This window comes from Myotis myotis, unplaced genomic scaffold, assembly GCF_014108235.1.
Source record: "Myotis myotis isolate mMyoMyo1 unplaced genomic scaffold, mMyoMyo1.p scaffold_m19_p_27, whole genome shotgun sequence".
NCBI lineage: Eukaryota > Metazoa > Chordata > Mammalia > Chiroptera > Vespertilionidae > Myotis > Myotis myotis.
Genome location: NW_023416332.1, coordinates 2322258 through 2328257, shown reverse-complemented (window position 1 = coordinate 2328257; position 6000 = coordinate 2322258).

The window sequence follows — 6000 nt, the reverse complement described above, 5'->3', positions numbered from 1 at the left end:
CCTTTAATACAGTTCCTCGTGTTGTGGTGACCCCCAACCATAAAATTATTTTCGTTGCTGCTTCCTAACTGTCATGTTGCTACTGTTATGAATCGTCATGTAAACATCTGATCTGCAGGATGGATTTTCAGGGGTCTCGACCCACAGGTTGAGACCCGCTGCCTCAGACCCTCCGAGAGAGAGGCCCAGGGCCGTGGCTGCCCGGCTCATCTCGGGGGACTCAGATGTGCAGGTGAAAAGGGCCATGACAGGGGCCTGGTCTGACACTGGCTGTGAGCCCGGACGCAGGAAGCAGCTACCACCCCCCAGTGAGGAGCGCCCTGGGGCGGGTTGCTGATGGGTGAATCCTTTGCTGGGCAGCAGATGGTGGTCGAGAGGGACCTGTAGGCAGGGAAGCAGGGGCTCTCTGGGGTCTGGAGGTGAGTGCTGATGTCGGTGACTGAGACCTTCCCTCCCTCTGGCGGGGCTGGCACCTCCCTACGCGCTGCTTTAGCTGCGTCCTGCGTCCCACGGAACAGAACAGAACACGTCCGGTTTTTGTCTATTCAGTTTAACCCTCACCTGAGGATGTTTTCCCATTGATGTTTAGAGAGAGTGGAAGGGAGGGGAGAGAGAGGGAAACATCCATGTGACAGAGACACATCGATTGCTTGCCTCCCATATGTGCCCTGACCAGGGCCAGGGATGGAGCCTGCAACCGAGGCATGTGCTCTTGACCGGAATCGAACCCAGGACCCTTCAGTGCGCAGGTCGATGAGTCAAACCGGCTGGGGCTCTCCATTCAGTCTAAAATACTGCTTAGTTTCCCCTGTGGTACATGGGTTATTTAGTTTCCAAATATTTGGGGGTGGGTTCCAGATATCTTTTTATTATTAATTTTTCCTCTTTTTAATTATTATTAATTTCTTTTTCAAATTAAATCTTTATTGTTCAGATTATTACAGTTGTTCCTCTTTTTTCCCCCCCATAGCTCCCCTCCACCCGTTTCCCACCCCACCCTCCACCCTCACACCCCCCCCCCCACTGTCCTCATCCATAGGTGCACGATTTTTGTCCAGTCTCTTCCCGCATCCCCCTCACCCCTTTCCCCCCCCAAGGATAGTCAGTCCATTCCCTTTCTATGCCCCTGATTCTATTATAATCACCAGTTCATTCTGTTCATCAGATGATTTATTCACTTGATTCTTAGATTCACTTGTTGATAGATGCATATTTGTTGTTCATAATTTGTGCCTTTACCTTTTTCTTCTTCTTCCTCTTCTTAAAGGATACCTTTCAGCATTTCATATAATCCTGGTTTGGTGGTGATGAACTCCTTTAGCTTTTCCTTATCTGTGAAGCTCTTTATCTGACCTTTCAATTCTGAATGATAGCTTTGCTGGATAAAGTAATCTTGGTTGTAGGTTCTTGCTACTCATCACTTTGAATATTTCTTGCCACACCCTTCTGGCCTGCAAAGTTTCTGTTGAGAAATCAGCTGACGGTCGTATGGGTACTCCCTTGTAGGTAATTGACTGTCTTTCTCTTGCTGCTTTTAAGATTCTCTCTTTGTCTTTTGCTCTTGGCATTTTAATGATGATGTGTCTTGGTGTGGTCCTCTTTGGATTCCTTTTGTTTGGGGTTCTCTGCACTTCCTGGACTTGTAAGTCTGTTTCTTTCACCAGGTGGGGGAAGTTTTCTGTCATTATTTCTTCAAATAGGTTTTCAATATTTTGCTCTCTCTCTTCTTCTGGCATCCCTATAATTCGGATGTTGGTACGCTTGAAGCTGTCCCAGAGGCTCCTTACACTACCTTCATATTTTTGGATTCTTTTTTCATTTTGCTTTTCCGGTTGGGTGTTTTTTGCTTCTTCATATTTCAAATCTTTGACTTGATTCTTGTGATCCTCTGGTCTGCTGTTGGGAGTCTGTATAATATTCTTTATTTCAGTCAGTGTATGCTTAATTTCTAGTTGGTCCTTTATCACAACCTCGAGGGTCTCATTAGATTTCTTGAGGTTCTCATTAAGTTTATTGGACGTTTCTAGAAAATTCTTGAAAAACCTTAAAAGTGTGATTTTGAACTCTATATCCAGTAGTTTGCTTTTCTCCATTTCTGTCATCTGTGTCCTGTTTCTTTGTCTCGGCATTTTTTTATGCTTCGCTGTGTCGATAGAGTGGCTTTCTGTGCTAAGTGTCCTATAGGGCCCAGTGGCTCAGCCTCCCCAATTGCCTGAGGTAGACACTCTTGGTGCACCCCCTTGTGGGCTTTGTGCACAGTCTTGTTGTAGTTAAGCCTTGATTGTTGTAGGTAACACTGGGAGGGATTGACCTCCAGGCCAATTGGCTGTGAGAATCAGCTGTGTCTGCAGTGGGAGAACTTCTGTGCTGGAGACACCCCTCTGGGGCAAGACTTGCTCTAGTGGGGCTTTGGTGGTCACTGAGTCTGCCCCCTGAGTGTGTCCTTTATGAATCCGAGGAGCTGCAATCTGGATGGTCCCACTCTGACCACCGGCACACTGGCTCCTGGATCTCTAAGGAGGTGCTAATCTAGCCTCTGCCTGAGGCTACCCAGCGGAAGCCAGCTGTGAAGCAATGCAAGTTGCCATGGGGCCTTGGGCCAGCTGCAGTTTGTTAAGTAATTTTCAGATTGCAAAGGGCCAGGCCTTTCATATGCAAAAGGCTCCGTGCTTGGGCCGGCGGGGTCCCAGGGGATCAACAGGGTGGATCGAGCAATTATGGCTGCTCTCAGTCCTGCCCTCAGAGGCCTCGCTTCTCAGTGTCCCGGCAATCGCTGTGAGCACCTCTTAGAGAAAGCTTCCCTCGAGTTCCAAACGATGCCAGACAGTCCCGTTTCTCCCCTATGAGTCTGGGTCCCCAGAGACTTGTCCGGAACTGGAGCTCAGAGCCTGAGACTCCCTCCCGATTGAAAAAGGCAACCGTGTCCTCAGCCGCCAGCCCGCTCCGCATGCACCTCCGTGCCTTTGTATTTTACTTCTGCACTGCGCCTCCTCTGAGTCTCGGTATGCTTTTCTCTTTCCTTCTAGTTGTAGAATTTCCACTCGGCCAGCCTTCCTGTGGTTCTGGGTGCTGTCCATTCCGTCTTTTAGTTGTATTTTTGAAGTGGTTGTGCGAGCAGCAATCTCTGGTGTTTACCTATGCCGCCATCTTGGTTTCTCCTTATTATTAATTTCTAACGTAACTTCATTTTGGTCGGAGAACATAATCTGTGCCATTTGCACGTCCTAGACTGTTTTCTGGCTCAGAATCCGGCCCATTTGGTGGCTGTTCCGTGGGCACTGGAGCAGCCTGCGCTCGTGTTTGGATGGAGCTCCCTGTAAATGCCAGTCCCATCAAGCCGTTCCTAGTCTTGTCCAAGCTTTTCCGCCCCGGAGCTCTGTTCGTTCTGTGGATGTGGAGGGGGCAGTGGGGGTCTCCCGCCACAGTTGTGGCCTCTTCAGCTCCTGCCCCACGTATTCTGAGGCTCTGTCACCTGCTGTACAAGCTTTTATTTTTTAAATATATTGTTATTGATTTCAGAGTCGAAGGGAGAGGGAGAGAGAAACATTAACAATGAGAGAGAATCATCGATCAGCTGCCTACTGCACGGCCCCCACAGGGATCAAACCTGCAACCCGGGCATGCGCCCTGACCAGGAATCGAGCCGTGACTTCCTGGTTCATAGGTCGAAGCTCAACCCCTGAGCCACGTCGGCCGGGCCTGATGTCCAGGACCTTGAGAGCCGCTGCTTAACATACCCTGCATGGATTGTAGAATATGCACAGGCTGTTCCGCGAACACCTACCCCGTCTCCCTGTTGCACAGCATCCCTCAGTGTATACCCACTGGATCTTATTACCCACTCCTCCGCACACGAATAATTGGCTGCTGACATGAGCTACATAAACAACTGGGCAGCCAGCACTCCCTGTGGGTCAGTGTGGCACATCCGGGCTCCCCCAGAGACAGCTGGGCCTCCTCAGCCCCAGAGGCTCCGCCCCCTCGCCTCACCCTCACCTGGCGCCCCTCCCTTCCTCACGGTGACTGTCTGATGGTGGAAAGTGGGTCTCCTTGTCGTTTGGCCTGTGTTGTCACTGGCGAGTTCGAGCACCCTACACGTACTGCCAAGCGTTGGGCTTCCCTGTTTGAATGGCCAGTTCCCACATGTTCGTTCCCATCTGGCTGCCCTTTCTCCTGGGGACCCATGGGAGGGGCTGAGATACTGGAACCACTTGTGGGTGGTAGACGCTGTGACTGCCACCCCTCACCTGCCTGCTACCTGCACCTCTAATGAGCAGCAAATGCAAGTACGCCATGGGGTTGCTGTGAACGAAATGAGACGATCCGGGCAAGGTGCTTAGAACAATCCTTGGCACCGACCAAACAGTCAGAAGTGTCACTGACCATCATTCTTTGAGCATCCTGGGGACAGGCACCCAGAAAGCCTGTCTGGGCCCTGGGTACATTAGGGTGTCCCGGGAACACTGGGCCTGTGTGTCCTATTCTGAGTTGAGACCTGGACACAGGTCCAGCCCACAGTCCCGGCCATGTGCCCTGGCCGGGAATTGAACTATGACCTCCTGGTTCATAGGTCGACGGTTAATTACTGACCCGCGCAGCTGGGCTCGTCTACCTTCTTGATTTTATTTTCTAAAAAGCTAGTTTTTAAATAATATTTTTTTTATTGATTTCAGAGAGGAAGGGAGAGGGAGAGAGACAGACACATCAATGGTGAGAGAATCATTGACTGGCTGCCTTCTGCACGCCCCACACTGGCGATCAGCAGAGCCTGAAACCCTGGCATGTGCCCTGACCGGGAATCGAATCATAGGTGGACGCTCAACCACTGAGCCTCTCCCGCCGGGCCCCTACGTCTATTCTTTTTTTTAAAATATATTTTTATTGATTTCAGAGTGGGAGAGAGAAACATCAATGATAAGAGCATTGATCAGCTGCCTCCTGCACATCCCCCACTGGGGATCAAGCCTGCAACCCAGGCATGTGCCCCCGACCAGAATCGAACCCGGGACCCCTCTGTCTGCAGGCCGGTGCTCCATCCACTGAGCCACACCAGCCCGGCCCCTAGTCCATTTTTTTTTAAAAGGTCGATTGGCCCCCATACTCAACAGTTGGGATTTATTTTTTATTTTTTAATATATTTTATTGATTTTTTTTTACAGAGAGGAAGGGAGAGGGATAGAGAGTTAGAAATATCAATGAGAGAGAAACATGGATCAGCTGCCTCCTGCATATCATATCCCCCTACTGGGGATGTGCCCGCAACCCAGGTACATGCCCTTGACCGGAATCGAACATGGGACCCTTCAGTGCGCAGGCCGACGCTCTATCCACGGAGCCAAACCAGCAGGGCCCCTAGTCCATTCTTAGGTGTGCCCATGTAACTGTCCGAATGCCTCCTGTCCACTAGCTTCTCTCCATCTGACCTCTGCCACCAGTTTGCCCCACTGGCTGCGCTAGGCTCCTCCCGGTCCTCTTTCCAGCCACTCCCCACACGGCCGCTAGGGGGCGCCCACTGCAATGCACACTCTAGCTTCCCATGTTTATGGGTGTATATATTTTTATAACTTTTTAAATATATTTTTATTGTTGACAGTATTACAGCTATCTTCCGTCCCGCACCCCCCCCCCCCTTCCCTCCTAGGACTTCCCATTTCTTGAAAAGGTCCTTGCTGTGCTCGGTCGACCTCGACATGACCTCCCAGCCTCAGTGGCCACAGGGCCCTTCCTCCAGTGCCTCCGCGAAAGCTCTTCCCTCTTGACTAGTCTCCGCCCGGTGGCCTTCGGATCCCCACGCAAAGGTTAATTTATTGGCCGAAAGGGACCTTGTCCGCTCTCTGGGAAGAGTTCAGGTCCCAGCTCCTCCCCAGTGTAATCCCATGAGGTCTTTGACATCTTCACAGCGTTTATCTGGTTTCCTCCGCCTGGATCTCCCTCCAGGCTGCCAGGGCCCGGAGGGCAAGGTCCACTTTTGTCCTACTGACCTTCTGTCCCTGATCGTAT